General features: G+C 44.8%; 1 protein-coding gene and 1 non-coding gene across 6 annotated transcripts in view; one reads left to right on the top strand and one right to left on the bottom strand.

Moving 5' to 3' along the window:
• CEACAM20 (CEA cell adhesion molecule 20) overlaps window positions 1-11,071 on the bottom strand; it is an 80,694-nt gene extending 69,623 nt beyond the window's left edge. For 2 of the 5 annotated variants that reach the window (XM_072754598.1, XM_072754594.1), the window contains exon 1: window positions 10,600-11,027. The gene's annotated coding sequence lies outside the window, so the exon portion shown is untranslated. Of the gene's footprint in view, window positions 1-10,599 lie in introns of all 5 variants that reach the window. The other 3 variants (XM_072754608.1, XM_072754612.1, XM_072754621.1) reach the window with 3 other exon arrangements.
• Window positions 11,072-12,169: 1,098 nt separating this feature from the next.
• LOC112931576 (U4 spliceosomal RNA) lies at window positions 12,170-12,303 on the top strand. Its single transcript, XR_003237326.1, has one exon. It is a non-coding gene; the product is annotated as a U4 spliceosomal RNA (small nuclear RNA).
• Window positions 12,304-17,807: the final 5,504 nt, after the last annotated feature.

The following is a 17,807-nucleotide window of genomic DNA, read 5'->3' on the forward strand; positions in this document are numbered from 1 at the left end:
TGAGAGAACAGATCCACAGGAGGAACATCTAGAGGGAGGAGCCAGGCCAGAGGCAGACTCACACCCACCCATGCAGGGGCCATGGTGCAGATGTGGAGGACCAAAGAGCATGGAAGGTGGGCCTGGAGGACACCCAGTGAGGAAAGAGGAGGACACCCAGAGGGAGGGGGTGGCATGTGGGCATGATAAGGACCTAGATCTTGCCCTACTTGCCACAGAGCAGGGAAGGGGTAAGACATGACTTAGGTTTTCATGGAATCCCTGTGGCTACTAGTGGGGGAAAGATGAAAGGGGACAAGGGCAGGTAGACAGGGAGACGTGACCACCATGACCCAGACCATAGGTTGCAGTGCTCGGACCAAGTTATTCCTAGTTTTTTGAAACTGGGACAGTCCAGATGTCCATCAACAGGAGAACGGAGAAACACACTGTGGGGTATCCAAACAAGGGATTACCACACAGTGAGAAAACAAGGAAGGAGCTGCTGCTGATGTAGCAATGTAGAGAAAAGGTCACAGTGATTATGCTGAGTAAAAGCAGCCAGACAAAAGCAAAGAGTACCTGCTCTGTGAATCCATTTATATAAAAAGATGGGAAAATGCAAATTAACCTACAGTGACAGAAAGTGGACCAGTGGTTGCCTGGGGATGGGTAGGGGGCAGAGGGTAGGGAACTAATAGGGGATTCTGGAGAAATTCTGGAGGAGAACTAATGGAATCTTTGATAGACTGGATGGGGGTGTGAGAAGAGCTGCAGATGACCCTATAGGGAAGGGCAGGTGGCCCTAAAATGCGCCACTTTGGCATACTGATTTTTTAAAAAGATTTTATTTATTTGAGAGAAACAGTGTGTGTGCATGAGTGGGAGGCGGGGGGAGAGGCAGAGGGAGAAGGAGAAGCAGAGTCTCTGCTAAGCAGGGAGCCCAACGCAGAGCTGATTCCCAGGACCCGGGATCATGACCTGAGCAAAAGTCAGACACTTAACTGACTGAGCCACCCAGGCACCCCTGGCATGTTGATTTTAAAGTTACTTAGGAGTTAGCCTGTACAAGAAGGATACTCAGACCCTCCTCTGTCCCCCTGATAGCAGGAAATAAATGTCCCATGTGAAAGGTGCCCTCCCTGTACCAGAAGGTAAAGAGACATCCTTATTATCACCAGATAAAGGAAATTCAGGGTCCAGAAGGCTGTTTAAACAAGGCTTGTTACTTTTTATTAATTTACTACCCCAGGGCAAATTCTGTTTAGGATTCCTTACTAACTGAAACTCCCAAAGCTAAGGTTTCTTTGTCCTGTCAATTCTTCACAGATTTACCATCTCTTTGTCTAAATAAAATATAAAAACTGTGCATTAGTCATTTCTTCAGGTCTCAGTTTCATTATTGGACCTCTGTGGGCTCCTAACTAAAACTCTGGGTTTTTTTTCCTCTCTTGTGAACCTGTCTAATGTGCACTTAATTCTCAGTCCAGCTGGAAGATCCTGAGGATAGAGAAGGTTTCCCTCCCTCCCACCCCAATGTGTAGGGAGGGCTGAGGATAACGGGGTAAATGGCAGAGACAGGGTTCACCACAGAGGTGCACAGAGTAGAGGCGACAAGTTGAATTCCCACATGGGGATTTCAAGGGCCTGTGGTCTGCACGTGGCAACCTGCAGGAGACAGTTGAATAGATTGTTCTGGGTCTCAGAAGAGAGGTGGGCATGAGAGAAGAACATTCGGGAAACAGGGTGCAGCAGGCAGCCCTCATTTGTCATTCTTATCAAGCCCCATGGCATGCATACTCCCACTATTGCCAATTTCAAGCTATGAAAGGAGTGTTCATTAGAGGGATAGTTAACAGCTCACCAAGCTAGTTGGAATAGGCTCCAGGAGCCCCTGAAAGGGACAAAGTCTGTAACAACCCTGATAATTAACATTTGGCAAGTACCTCCTGTGTCGCAGGGGCACCACATGCGCTGTCCCATTTGGTCCTCACAACAGGATCTCCTCCTCTCAAAGGACAAAAGGAAGACTGAGTGGGGCTTTGCTCAAGGCCACAGCTACCAACCAGTAAGTGGAAAGTCTGGGATTCAAACCCAGACAGACAGACAGACAGACAGACACAGTCCTGAGCTCAGTGGTTTCAGGAATAAAGAGTTTTATCCGATTTTTATTTCAGTGCCTATTACATCACCCACATTTCCTCACACTGTTCAATTCATCCAGGAGCCCCAGATTTTAATGGCAGAATAACTATTCCAGTTGGAACAGTCAGGACAAAGGACATTGGCAAAAGGGAAGGGGGGAATAGAGGCTGGGGGAGGTAGCAGTGGATGTGGCTCCAGAGGCCTCAATGCAGGGAAGCTCCCACCCAAGCCAGGACCCCTCCAGTACACCACAGGCCCTGCTGAAACCAAGGACTGCACCTATGCTCACTTGGGATTCATGTCTCCCTCCGAGTGCCCAAAACCATGAGCCCCAGAGAACCTGAGGGTGAGGAGCTACGTTCTGGCTTCTGTGGAGAAAGTGTAAAAGACAAGAATTAATTGAGGGCACAGAGGCATATGTGAGAGAGAAAAAAAAAATATCCTGCAGCAGTTTGAGCCTCTGGTTCTGGGTGTCCCTGAGGCACAGCCCCACTCCTACCTTGGAACTCCCTTATAAAAAATTCCTCAGTTTCCTTAAACTACCTCAATGTGGCTTCCTGCCCTGTGGACCCAAAAGAATCTCAAGGCATACACCTGCCTTGACAAGATATATTCCTCCTCCCTGACAGTGTTCTATCATGACTAGATTCAGCTAGTAAATAATAGAAAACCCAAAATCAAATGCCTTAAACAAGACAGAAGTTTAATTTGCTTTTACAAAAATGGGATCTGGAGACAGGGTACCCAGAGCTAATGTGGCGCTTCATCATCAGGGGGACCCAGTCTCCTTTCATATTATTGCTGTCCTCTTCAGTCCAGAAGTTGTGACCCAATAGGGCTGCTAGAACTCCAGCCGTCACATCTACATTCCAACTCCAGCCGTCACATCTACATTCCAGTCAGTAGTGAAAAGGAAAAGGAGTTAGAGAAACTTTTTTTAAGGGCAAAAAATGTTTGCCTTGAAGTCCCATACAACACTTTTACTTTGGTCAAAATGTAGTCGCATGGCCATAGTTAGCTCAGGGGAACATACACAATGTAATTTTTGCTGGGCTCCAATGTATCCATTGACAAAGCAAGGTTTGTATTACCAAGGAAGAAAAGGGCACGAATATCAGGGGAATCTCTTACAAAATCTTATTCCTTCTGTAGAGCTGGAGGGCAACCTGAACCTTCAGCCCCTAGGCCCTCTAAATTGAGAATTCTCCTGACAGATGTTTGGAGAACTGATTCCACCAAAAAGGAATCACCACCAGTGGGCCAGTGGTTGTAGCTCACCCGGGCAGGTGGTGGCCTGGGGAGCTAGCACAAGGCCCTTTAAGACCTCCTGCTACGTCCTTCTCTCCTGTCTCGTTAATCTTCTGTTAGAGGCCAGCCTTCTCTCTTCTTCTCAAAAGAGAAACCATCGCAGTCCCACCCGGGGCAAGGTCCCTTCCTGACTGGGAGTCAACACTAATTAATACCCCAGTCTCCCCATGCGGCAGTCACAGTGAGCCCTTACCTGTGATCCCAAAAATACACACCTCTACCACCAGGAGGCACCATTTACACAGAGCACATCCAATTGGGTGCTGTGAGGCAGCAGCATCCTGGTCCACACCTTCATGTGGTGAGAAGAGGAGGTATAAGAACTACTAGATTGAGGCGGTGTATCCCCATACCAGCTTCCGGGGAGAGCTTGGTAAGATGGTGCAGGATGGAGTGGCAGAGTCACAAAAGCTTGATACTGTTACAGCCAGAAAAACAGGTTCATAGCCAAGCAACAAGAATCTGGTGGCCACTGGAGGATTGACTGGAGATTTAGGGATAGGAAGATGAGTTGGAGGCCTCTCAGAGCCTCTGGGAGAAGAACAGAGGGTGCCCTGACCCAGGCAGCGCCTCCTCAGCTACCAGAACTAACTAGTCCTTAGCCACATTTGTTAGTGTTTTGTTTTTTTTTTTTTAAGATTTTATTTATTCATGAGAGATACAGAGAGAGAAGCAGAGACACAGGCAGAGGGAAGAGAAGCAGGCTCCCTGTAGGGAGCCGGATGCGGGACTTGATCCCAGGACCCTGGGATCACGACCTGAGCCGAAGGCAGATGCTCAACTACTAAGCCACCCAGGCGTCCATTTGTTAGTGTTCTCTAGGGAGGAGGAACTGAGGCTGAGAGCAGAAAGCATCAGGTGTCTTTTGGACACCTGAAGAAAAGATTAAGGGTGCCCCAGGCAAAGGGAACAACAGGGACGAAGGCACAGCTGTACATGTCTCATGGTATCCCTAAACCATCAGGAGGCACAAGGCTAGAACTGTCTTTTTGGAAGGCACATGGCTGAATTTCAAAAACATTATGCTGAGTGAAATGAGTGCTCAAAATGTACAAAAGAGTGCATTCTGGTGATTCCACTGGTAAGAAATACTAAGAGAGGCAAATCTAATCTTTTTATTTTTTTAAAGATTTTATTTATTTATTCATGAGAGACTGAGGGGGCGGAGGAGAGACACAGGCAGAGGGAGAAGCAGGCTCTTTGAAAGGAGCCCGATGCGGAACTCGGTCCTGGGTCTCCAGGATCACGCCCTGGGCCGAAGGCAGCGCTAAACCGCTGAGCCACCCTGGCTGCCCAAATCTAATCTTTTTAAAAAGGCTGCCTTGGGTGGGGGAATTAACTGCAAAGAGTCACAAAGGAATCCTTTGGGGTCACCAAGATGTTCTGTATCTTGACTATAGTGGGGTTACATGGGTCAAAATACATCAAAACTTACACATAAAATGGGTGCATTTTAATGAATGTAAATTATACTTCAATAAAGTTGATTTTTAAAGTATATGGATATTCTGGTCCACCCTCAGAGATTATGATCTGGTTGCTCAGGGGTATAGCCTGGGCACTGGCATTCTGATAAGCTTTCTAAGTGATTCCAATGTGCTGGAAGCAGTGATCCTCCAAGTATACCCCAAAAATGTGCGTCAGAATCACTAGGAGTTTGTTCATGCAGATTCCTGGCTTCCATTCCCAGAGGTTCTGATGCTATAGGTCTGGAGTAGGGCTGGAACTGTCATCTTAACAAGCTCCCCAGATGATTCTTGAATGTAGAATTTGAGTGCCATTGACTTGGATTGTGCTATGGGGCAGACCCCAACTCCTAGGGAAAGCCAGGGGCTGAGAAGAGTGCAGAGCTGGGCCCTGCTGTGTGCCCTTGAGCCAGACTCCAAACCTCTCTGATCCTACTTTACTGTGCACACTTTAGAACCTGCCACAGTCCACCAACAGCAGCCACTAGCTGGTGGTCACGTGTGGCTAGTAAGCACTTGAAATGCTGGTGGTCTGCTGTGAAACATGCTGCCAAGTATAAACTGGGATTTGGGATGAAAAATGATTACATTAAAAAAAAAAGACTGTAAAGCATTTCAGTAATTTTTATATTGACTATATGTTGAAATGACAACATATTGGATACACTGGGTTAAATAAAATATATTATTAAAATTAATTATACCTTATACCTGTTTCTTTTGCTTTTTTAATCCCAAAAATTTTTTTTAAGTTTTTTTTAATTTATTTATTCAGAGAGAGAGAGAGAGACTGAGAGGCAGAGACACAAGCAGAGGGAGAAGCAGGCTCCATGCAGGGACCCTGACGCAGGACTCGATCCTAGGTCTCCAGGATCAGACCCCGGGCTGCAGGCGGCGCTAAACAACTGCGCCGCCGGGGGTGTCCCCAAAATTTATTTAATTATGAAACTATTTCTTTTTTTTTCAACGGGGAATTCATATTCTATAGAATTCTACTTAAGCACAGAGGATAAATATGTATTTTTTTAAGATTTTTATTTATTCATTCATGAGATAGAGAGAGAGAGAGAGGCAGAGACACAGGCAGAGGGAGAAGCAGACTCCATGTAGGGAGCCCGACGTGGGACTTGATCCCGGGTCTCCAGGATCAGGCCCTGGGCTGAAGGCGGCACTAAACCACTGAGCCACCCAGGCTGCCCCTAAATATGTATTTTTAATTCTAAAATTCTATGATACTTTAACTGGTAAATTTCTGAAGAAAGATCTTCAAAGAAATACTTTTCTTGCCAAGGAGGCCTTCCTCATTCTTTTCCCTAAGCAAGCCATCCTCTTCCTGAGCAGCCACTTGCCGTGACAATAAGATGCAGCCGTGTGCCTGTCTCTAAGATGCTCAGGCTCTGCTGACTGCCTGACTGTGCACAGACGTTCAAAGTCCCTGTGAACAGGGCCTATCATGCTTATTCAGTTACCCAGTATTACTCTCACATAAACCTATTCAAAAAACTGGTCTCCTTACTGTCATCCTTACATTCATGTCTGTACTTCAGCTTTTTTTTTCTTTTTACTTGATCTGATACATTCTTCCCCCAAACGTTGTAGTACATGGCCCCTCCTCTACCAACTTACCCTGGCAGTTCAGTCTACTCTGACCTTTTTACAAACTCAATTGTTCCCATATTAGAATCATCTGTGGAGCTTCTGCCCCCAAATGCACAAATCCAGACCCACCCCTGCAAGACACTGATTTAGCGGGTTTGGCATGGAGCCCAGCTACCTGCAGGTTCACAAAGCTCTGCTGAGGTTTCTGATATGCAGGAGTGGAAAGTATCTCTCTGACACAGAATGCACCTCTTATACCAATCAAGTAAGTCTGTGCTCAGTGCTTCCCGTGGGCCCTTGTTTGGGGACTTTGGTGCACAGAACACAGCCGCATCCTGACTCTGGGTAGCCCAGAGTAGCTTGGAGGCATTCCTTCAACTAAACATGATGAACACCACAAAAGCAGTATGAGTGCAGTGCTTTGGAAGCAGGGTAGGGTGGTGGATCATTATCAAAGGGACCGTAGAGGAAGTTGAGGTAGCCCCTGAAGAAGAACTGGATTTTTGCCTGCTCAGTAATTAGGGTATTGTGGCTTTGGCCACATACAGCATATACACACTGGTTCGGGCTCAAGTCCCAATCCTGCATCGGGCTCCCTGTGAGAAGCCTGCTTCTCCCTCTGCCTCTCTGTGTCTCTCATGAATAAATAAAGAAAATCTTTTTAAAAATTAAAATTAAAATTAATAGTGTGTCACATACCCTAACAGTAACTCTACTCCTAAGCCCTACACTCTACCTGTCTGGAGAGATCTTTGAACTGCAGTATATCAAGCACATAGACTCACACTCACCCTAGATCTGAGAAAATAGGTTCCTCAAAACACGATTTAAAAGAGAGAGAGACAGAGAGAGAGAGAGGCCTAGTTATTCTGAAGAAGATCCCAAATATTTAAAAATTGGTAATATTTCTGAAAATGGTGTGAGTGTAGAGATATAAAAACACAAGAACCAACTGAATACCAATTTAAAAAGTATTTAGAGGGGCACCTGGCAGGCTCAGTTGTTTAAGCAGCCAACTCTTGATTTCATCCCAGACCATAGTCTCAGGGTGATGAGATCAAGCCCCAGGTTGGGCCCCACACTCAGCGTGGCGTCTGCTCCTCTCCCTCTGCCCTTTCCCTCGCTCACACTTTCTCTCTCTAAAATAAATAAAATTAAAAAAATAAAATAATAAAAAGTATTTAGAGCCCCAAATCCCTTCCTTGCTTCAGCTGGGTAGATAGCAGCCATGCCTATACACTCACACCAGCGGAAGTCTGAGGGTTTGTTCACTGGAAAGGTTTCAAACCTCAGGATGTGAGGCAAATACCTTAACCCTATCTCCTACTCCAAACCCCTAACTTCTGACCCTAACTTTCTGGAGAGGGCTGTGAACTTCAAGATACTTACACACATATCTTCACCCTCATCCTGACTCTAATCCTAGATAAGAGAGAGTGAAAAAAAAAAAAGACGTGACATATACATGCAATGGAGTGTAAGTCAGCCTTTAAAAAGAATGAAATCTTGCAATGGAGCTAGAGAGTATTATGCAATGACATAGATGGAGCTAGAGAGTATTATGCTATGCGATGTATGTCAGAGAAAGACAAATATCATATTATTTTAATGATATGTAAAATTTAAGAAAGAAAACAACCAGCAAAGGGAAATGAAAGGGGCAAAAACAGAGCATCTGGGTGGCTCCATGGTTGGGCATCTGCCTTTGGCTCAGGTCCTGATCCCGAGGTCCTGGGATTGAGTCCCACATCAGGCTCCCCGCAGGGAGCCTGCTTCTCTCTCTGCCTATGTCTCTGCCTCTCTCTGTGTGTCTCTCATGAATAAGTAAATATAATGAAAGAAAGAAAGAAAGAAAGAAAAAACAAGAAACAGATTCTTAACTATAGAGAACAAATTGATGGTTACAGGAGGGGAGTGGGCTGGGGAGGATGGGTGAAATAGGAGACTCGGGTTAAAGAGGGCACCTGTTGTGATGAGCACCGCGTACTGTATGGAAGTGTTGAATCACTAAATTCTACACCCAAAACTAATATTACACTGTACATTAACTAATGGGAATTTAAATAAAAACTTAAAAAAATAACAGCGTGTCAAGACAATCTTTTTGGTAAGGAACACTAAAATCAGTGACTCTCCAAATATATAACAATATTATATTCTCATCTAGTTTTTCTTTAGTTAATAGCTCTTCAGAGAAGAACACAGGCAACACCCTTTTTGAACTCAGCCACAGTAACTTCTTGCAAGATACATCCACGAAGGCAAAAGAAACAAAAGCAAAAATGAACTACTGGGACTTCATCAAGATAAGAAGCTTTTGCACAGCAAAGGATACAGTCAACAAAACTAAAAGACAACCTACAGAATGGGAGAAGATATTTGCAAATGACCTATCAGATAAAGGGCTAGTTTCCAAGATCTATAAAGAACTTATTAAACTCAACACCAAAGAAACAAACAACCCAATCATGAAATGGGCAAAAGACATGAAGAGAAATCTCACAGAGGAAGACACACATGGCCAACACGCACATGAGAAAATGCTCTGCATCACTTGCCATCAGGGAAATACAAATCAAAACCACAATGAGATACCACCTCACACCAGTGAGAATGGGGAAAATTAACAAGGCAGGAAACCACAAATGTTGGAGAGGATGCGGAGAAAAGGGAACCCTCTTACACTGTTGGTGGGAATGTGAACTGGTGCAGCCACTCTGGAAAACTGTGTGGAGGTTCCTCAAAGAGTTAAAAATAGATCTGCCCTACGACCCAGCAATTGCACTGTTGGGGATTTACCCCAAAGATTCAGATGCAATGAAACGCCGGGACACCTGCACCCCGATGTTTCTAGCAGCAATGTCCACAATAGCCAAACTGTGGAAGGAGCCTCGGTGTCCATCGAAAGATGAATGGATAAAGAAGATGTGGTTTATGTATACAATGGAATATTACTCAGCCATTAGAAATGACAAATACCCACCATTTGCTTCAACGTGGATGGAACTGGAGGGTATTATGCTGAGTGAAGTAAGTCAATCGGAGAAGGACAAACATTATATATTCTCATTCATTTGGGGAATATAAATAATAGTGAAAGGGAATATAAGGGAAGGGAGATGAAATGTGTGGGAAATATCAGAAAGGGAGACAGAACATAAAGACTCCTAACTCTGGGAAACGAACTAGGGGTGGTAGAAGGGGAGGAGGGCGGGGGGTGGGGGTGAATGGGTGACGGGCACTGAGGGGGGCACTTGACAGGATGAGCATTGGGTGTTATTCTGTATGTTGGTAAACTGAACACCAATAAAAAATAAATTTATTAATAAAATAAAATAAAATAGCTCTTCTTATCCATGTTTCAAGAGATAATTTTCAAGGACTCTCACAACTCAATACAATTACTGATCCAAATCCACCAAAATGACGACCACCTGAAATAGACTTTATAGAGGGAGTGCCAAGCAGGTGAAAATAATCCGTTATCCTGTCTTTTTGCTTTTTAATGTAACTACTACACATTTTTTTTCGTTTTTTAAAAGATTTTATTTATTTATTCATGGGAGCCATACAGAGAAAGGCAGAGACACAGGCAGAGGGAGAAGCAGGCTCCCTGCGGGTAGCCCGATGTGGGACTCAATCCCAGGACCTCGGGATCAGGACCTGAGCCAAAGGCCTGATGTGAGACTCCATCCTGGAACTCCAGGGTCATGCCCTGGGCCAAAGGGGCAGGCACTAGACCGCTGAGCCACCCAGGGATACCCATACCAGACGATTTTAAAACACATATAGCTCACATTGTATTGCCATTGTTCAATGTTGCTTCCCACTTCTCAGGTGGCTCTCAGTTCAGCCTAAGTATACACGCAAGAGATTGATTTTAAATTATTGGGGGTGGGAGGATAAGAATTAAAATAGTAACAGCATTGAAATCGAGTGTGTCCCACACACATATGCGTCCATACTACCTCACGGAACTGCCTGGTGTCCTCGTGTAGGGATGTACCTACCGCTGTGTAACAGGTAATTCCGAATATTCATGGTTTAAAAAGTTAGGGTGGCACACACAGTTTCTGTGCGTCCGGACTTTGGGGCCGCTTACCTGGGCAGTGCTGGCTCAGCGCCTCTGGAGGCTTCAGGCAGGAGGAGGGCCGAAGCTGCAGGTAACTTAACTGGAAGCGGGTGTGGGGTAGAAGACCCACTTTCAGGATGGTTCCTTCCCGTGGCTGTCGGCAGGAGGGGCCAGGCCCCAGCCCCGACCCCACCCTCCGGCCTCATGGGGCTGCTCTTAGCGGTGAGGTCCTGCGGATGGAAGCGCTGGAGGCTGGGCCACAGGAAGGGAGGCTGCGAACCCGCGCTCGCGGGCGCCGGGAACCGCCTCGGGTGCTGCAGAACTCACACGCTGGCGGAGGCCGCTGGGGAGCCTCGGCAGCACCCCTTCCTCCCTGCCCTCGTCGCTGGACCAGCCCCAGCGCCACGTGAGCGCCCCTTCCCTCTCTTTCTGGGCCCTGGCTTCCGGATCGAAGCCCCTCAGAAAGGACAAAAATCCTGATTGGCCGAAGACTCAGCCAATCAGATGCTCCCAGGCCCACGACTGGTCATGTGACCTGGCTCTGGCCAATGGCGAGCGAGAGGATGTCTCCAGGGGGATGGTGGGAAAAATTTTATTGGCTCTTGAGGACATCTAGGAAGGGACCGGCGCTTCTCATCTTTGGGGGCTCGGCTGCAGTTGCTGGCGGGCACGTGGCGGTCGTCTTCGTCCGCGGAGGGAGTTGACCTCGGGTGCAGCGTGCTGAGAGCTGGGAAGGGAGATGCGGAACCTGGGGTTGCGGAGTTAGCACTGAGCAGCCGTGTTCAGCAGCCCGGGAACTGCCCCATCATAGGAAGCCCTGCTACATGGGATCGTACATGTCAGAGTTTCAAACCATTTTGAGTTAGGACACCCATGTTATGCAGCCAGAAATGTCCAAACTGATATTTTGAAGGCTGGTTTGCGCATTTGATCATAGCCCAGGCTCAGTTAAGCGTGGGATGGAGTGAGGAGCAGGGACACAGGTGGCAAGATGAAATGTCCATTAAAAAGGATTTAAAGTAGGGGCGCCTGGGTGGCTCAGTGGTTGAGCATCTGCCTTTGGCTCAGGGCCTGATGTCCAGTCCCGGGATCAAGTCCTGCATGGGGCTCCCCTGGGGGAGCCTGCTTCTCCCTCTGCCTGTGTGTTTCTGCCTCTCTCTGTGTGTCTCTCGTAAATAAATAAATCTTAATAAATAAATACACAAATGTCTTAAAATACGAGATGGACATTAAGGGGAAGAAGCCCACCCCACTCCCTACCCCTCAGTAAGACTTTGAAGACTGGAGTCGTCACCATTATAGACCCCTCAGCTTTGCAAGAAGACAAAAGTTTTTCCAATACAATTCTCTAAGAAGTGAGGAATTGTGCAAATGCAGATATTTTCCAAAATTTGGGCTAGTAAAATGTCACCATTAACCACCAAATGAGATGTAAAGTGACAGATTATTAAGCCTAAAAGATGGCGCAGGTTCAAAGCCAATCTGGAACAATTCAAACCAAAGTTTTTATTTTTTCTCTCCTACTTTATTTCTTTTTATCTTGGTGGGTGAAAAATGTCGCATGCCTTGTGTTTATCTGTTAATAATCCCATTATTCATAAGCTTTTCACAGCTGCACTATCATAGCCAATGAGGTTTATCTGAGGCATGATTACTACCAACTGAAAATTTTCCCCCATAATCCTAAAATTTGCATTTTCTGCACATTGTGAAAGTTTTTACTATGTTAAAGCTACTTCCTTATTCTCATAGTGTTAAATATATATATTTTATATATAAAATCATATATATTTATTATAAAATAATATATATAAATTATATATCATATATTTATATTATATATTTAAAATATATATTTATGTATAATTGCAAGACTTTGCCTTGAAACTCTAGGCTGTTCTAACTGCTGGTAACAAAAATCTCAGCAAGGCAAGAAAGAGAAAATGTTCTGTACTCTCCTGTAGTTTCGGAAAAGCAGACCTTGCCTAATGAAACTGTCCTTGTAAATCTATTCCTAGCAAAGGAGTCTTATAAGACAGCCAGGCTTCAAAGATTGATGTTGCTGCATCCTCCGACAGCCACCTTCCAACTCCTGTATTAGTTTGCTAGAACTGCCATAACAAAGTATTACTGGATACACGGATGGCTTAAATATCAAGAGTTTTTCCTCATGGAGGAAGTTCAAGATCAATGCTGGCAGAGTTTGTTTCTTCTGAGGCCTCTCTTTGGCCTGTATATGGGCATCATGTTGCTGTGCCCTCAGATGGCCTTTGCCTTGTGTGCACATATCCCTGATATCTTTTCGTCTTATGAGAACACTGGTCCCATTGGATTGGGGCTCCACCCTTCTGACTTCATTTAAAGTTAATTACCTCTTTGGGACACCTGGGTGGCTCAGTCAACTAAGCGTCTGACTCTTGATTTCAGCTCAAGTCGTGATCTGAAAGGTTTGTGAGATGGAGTCCCTTGTCTGAGTTTCTCTCTCCCTCACCCTTTGCTCCTCCCCATCACTCGTGTGCACATACATATGCTCTCTCTAAATGAATAAAACCTTTTTTTTAAAAAAAGAAGTTAATTATCTCTTTAATAATTGTGTCTTCAATACAGTCACTTTGGAATTTAGGGCTTCAACATATGAATGGTTGGAGTGGACCACAATTTAGTCCATAACACCTCTAAAATCTGGACTGCTTGTCTTAACTAATAATCTGTTGCCCTTGCTAATAATATCTACACTGACACTCCCTTTTCCTGAAAAGTACAAAGGCCTGGGAGGTTTGGTTTTTTTTTTTTTTTTTTAAAGATTCTATTTATTTATTCACAAGAGACACATAGAGAGAGACACAAACATAGGCAGAGGGAGAAGCAGGCTCCCTGGAGAGGACACTTGATGCGGGACTCAGTCCCGGGAATCCAGGATCATGCCCTGCAGAAGGCAGGCGCTAAACTGCTGAGCCACCCAGGCATCCCAGACTTAGGAGTTTTCATTGTCCCTTCTCTCTTCTCCTGCCCTCATGGAGCTAAAAATGATATCATAATTCTGCTAGATCTTATTCAAACAAGGTGTCATGTCACTTAAATTCATATTTTCCTTCTATTGATCATGGCTGGAACAGTAATGTGAGAAAATTGCTTTCATGCAGGAAATGTTGGTGTGTTTTCTAAATGTTGGGAGAGTAGATCTGGGGCTGTGACATTCAGTACATCTGACTTGACTTAGGACTAGATTGATTCCAATTCTGAGAGGCTCAAGGGGACAGACCTAGCTCACGGAAAGAGAGCTAGCTGAGTGCTCTCTGATGGGAAGGAAAAGGAAGCCAGTTCTATCAGGCCCCACAGGCTAAAGATCTGAAGCTGCAGAACTAACCCACTGGGGGAGCTGCTACCACTAGTAAGTATCCTAGAAAATTGGGGAATCAAAAAGCTGCTACTACTGGAGTTCTTGGCTCTAGAACCATGCCATGCTTGCTAGATTCATAAAGATAAGATCTTCTCAAAATGCACAAAGCCAGTCACTGATGGTGGCCCAGAAAAAGACACCAACCTCTCCACGACTGTGCTCATCAGAATCTGTGGCAGAAGCATCATAAGCAAGGCCACCATTTCACTTCCCCTTTCCAAATCTCATGAAATATGTCAGGTTGGCAGAACCCTGGCTTCAAGAGAAGTGAGGAAGTGTGGTTTTAGCTTCCCTGCCTCTGTAGCACGAAAAGACGCCCAGAAGAAAGAAGGCTTGAGCAAGCAAATCCACAATCTAAAACCCCTGGGACATTTTCTCTTCAGCTCCCTACATCCAGGGGAAACCCATATCTGGTCTTTCCCCTGTGTAAGTGGGGCTTTGCAGAAAACGCTCCAGACAATCTGGTGTCTTTGCACCCACTTTCCTACCAGCAACTGAGCGGAGATTTAAGATCTCAATGATCAAACTTCATCCTGGCCTAAAGGCAGAACCAGGAGAGAAGAGAGAGAGAGAGAGAGAGAGAGAGAGAGAGAGAGAGATCCAGAAGTAAAAGAGAAAGAGAGGGCAACATGTTGGTTTTATTCACCAAACAATAAAGAATATCAGGAAACATGACTGAGCTGTGCGACCTAATGGGTTTGCCATCACCTCCCTCTGCTTTCTGCTCCCTTAAATTGAGCAACTTAACTAAGGATATAAATTTGGCTGTGTGTAACAGATTCAAAATAAGAATAGCTCTAATAACACATAAATACATATAAATATATTTCTCTCTTCTGTAATAGTGCAAGCTGGCATACAGCTCTGCTCTATGAAGGTGTCCAGAGCCTGGGTTCTTCCATCCTGTTCTTGGCCATCTCTATGGTGTTGTACTCATCCCAGTGGTCCAAGGTGCCACTCCACCATGTCCTGAAGGAAGGGAAACCTTGCCTGAAGGAAGGGAAACCAAGAAAGAAAGACCTCATTCCTTTCAGGGCATGACCCCAAAAGGGCAATTCTGCTCACATCTCATTGACCAGAACCTGGCCTTGGGGCCACACTTGCTGAAAGGGAGACTGGGAAACGTAGTCTTTATTCCAGACAACCATGTGCCCAGGGGAAACTACTTTAACTGTGAGAGAAGGGCCTAATATATCAGGGGTGAGGGCACCACTAATTTCTCTTCCAGATCATCTTATTTCCTGTAGGCCCTTTATCACATAGCAGAAGGTGACACGCCAAAATGGACTCTTTCTAGGGATATGTAAATCTAAAAACAGAGGGAGGGGGTCTGAGCCACCCCAGACTCATCAATCTCATAACAGGGAAGTTGAACAAAAACCAGGGCCTTATCCAACTCCAGGTTTCTAACTAGGATTCTACTGACATTTTAGGTGAGACAAGTTTCTGTTGTAGAGGACGGTCCTGCCTATTATCACAGGGTATTTAGCCCAGTAAACATCAGTACTCTTCTGTCCTCAGGCATGGTGTAGGCAGATATTTCCAAACCCCATAGAAGGAGCTGGGGTTGCCTCTGACCAGTCTTTCCATGGAAACATGAAACATGTGTAGTAAGACTTCTCCCTATCTAAACCTAGCCCCTGGTGGAACAAAAGATCCTTTTGTCCTTCCAGCTGCCTTCTACAATTCAGCTTTGTCCAGAGCCACCCAGCACTGGTTATTTGTCGTGTTATTAGTTAAATGATGCTTTACTGCTCTCCTCCAACACACCAAGCCCTTGCAAATGTGCATATGCACATACTTGCACACACAGGCTGGGAGAAATGAATGATGTTACAAGAGCTCAAGGAGCCAGGAAAACAGGACCTGACCCTGTGTCTCAGGAAACTCATCGTCCCAGGACCAGAGGAAGTAAGGCTGGCTTGGCCTTATGAGTCTGGCCTTGGACAATGTATTTAACCACACTCATTGTATATCTCTGTTTCCTCCTGTCTCTGAAAAAGCGGAAACAATATCTAACACCTATTAGTGTTAGGAGGTCCAAGGGACTAAAAGATTGGTGTATATAATGCTTAAGATCACAGATTCTAGAAACCAGCATCTGGGTCTGCCAGTCATGTACCAGCGACATGGCCTTGGATAGGTTGGCTATCTGTGCCTCATTCTCCTCCTCTGTAATAGGACGATGGCCTCCCCTGCCATACAGCACTGTGCCCCCTCATTCAGTGTCAAGTTCTTTGTAAATGCTAGGAATTGTCATTACTGTCTCCTCCAAGAGGGACTCATTCTTTTTTTTTTTTTTTTTAGCTCTAGACATGATTCCAATTTCACCAGTTTTTCCACTAATGTCCTTCTTTTGTTCCAGGATCCAATCCAAGATCCCACATTGCATTTAGTTTTCATGTGTCTCGAGCCTCCTTTGTGACTATTTCTCAGTCCTACCTTGTTTTTTCATGACTGTGACCATTTTAAGGAATACAGACTATTTTGTAGAATGTCCCTCAATTTGAGTTCAGCTAAGCTCTTCCCATACTTAGACTGGGGTTCTGGGTTTTAGGGCAGAAAAATACCATAGAGGTGAAGTAGCTCTTCTTCTTCTTCTTCTTCTTCTTCTTCTTCTTCTTCTTCTTCTTCTTCTTCTTCTTCTTTCTTCATCTTTTCTTCTTTTCTTCTCTTCTCCTCCTCCTCCTCCTCCTCCTTCTCTTCTTCTTCTTCTTCTTCTTCTTCTCCTTCTCCTTCTTCTTTTCTTCTCTCTTTTAATCATCCCATTTCAGGGCCTACATAATATCCACAAGACATCACTATCCAGATTGAACTTGCTCCATTGGTTAAGCTGATGCTAATGAAACAGAAGTGACTCATTATATCTGCCATTTGCATTCTGTTTTCCTACTTAGCTAACCCTTCCCCCGGTTACCTATGGACTTGATGATGGTTTGTTATGATTTCTGCAAATGTAGCTTAGCTATTTCTTTTTTTTTTCAAGATTTTGTTTTTATTTATTCATGAGAGATACAGAGAGAGAGGCAGAGACACAGGCAGAGGGAGAAGCAGGCTCCGCGCAGGGAGCCCGACGTGGGACTCGATCCCAGGTGTCCAGGATCACACCCTGGCCTGAAGGCGGCGCTAAACTGCTGAGCCACCAGGGCTGCCCAATCTTAACCATTTTTTTTTTTTTTTCAATCTTAACCATTTTTAAGGTACAGTTCAGCAGTAAGTATCTTCACATTATTGTGCAATGGATCAAGGCTCATGTTCTTTCAGTGACACATCAAAAATTTTGCAGTTATGTGGACAGTTATGTTTTATTTTCATCATTATGTTTTTGCTGTCATCTGCATTGATGCAAGTAGCATATTAGTATGTAATTTCATGGGTGTTATTGTCTAAAAATTGAGTCAAGCTTACTTTAGATGAGTCATTTTTAAGTCAAATATTGAGTAAATAAACAAAAGTGCAGGTGGGGTGTGCATATGGAAGGAATTATAATGTGGTATGAGAAAGGCTGAGGCTTGGGAAACACAGACCTGCTAATCGTCCTCCTCCCCCAGGGTATCCCCTACCCATCCTCAGTCTCCACTAGATCTTAAATCACATGCTCTCAAAAAACTCTGTTTTTCACCTCTACTTTCCATCAAAGGTTGTTTTTATTTTTTATTTTTTATTTTTTTGGAAGCAAGTAACTAAATCCCAAATCAAATTGTTCCAGGAAGGTCAATGGAAATATGTAGACTCAGATGATACAAAAGCTGAATGATTATGCCAACTTCAGGCACAGCTGGATCTAGGTGTTTAAATGTCATCTGTCCATCTACTGACTATGTTTTCTTATGTGTTG

The sequence above is a fragment of the Vulpes vulpes genome, chromosome 1, assembly GCF_048418805.1.
Source record: "Vulpes vulpes isolate BD-2025 chromosome 1, VulVul3, whole genome shotgun sequence".
Lineage (NCBI taxonomy): Eukaryota > Metazoa > Chordata > Mammalia > Carnivora > Canidae > Vulpes > Vulpes vulpes.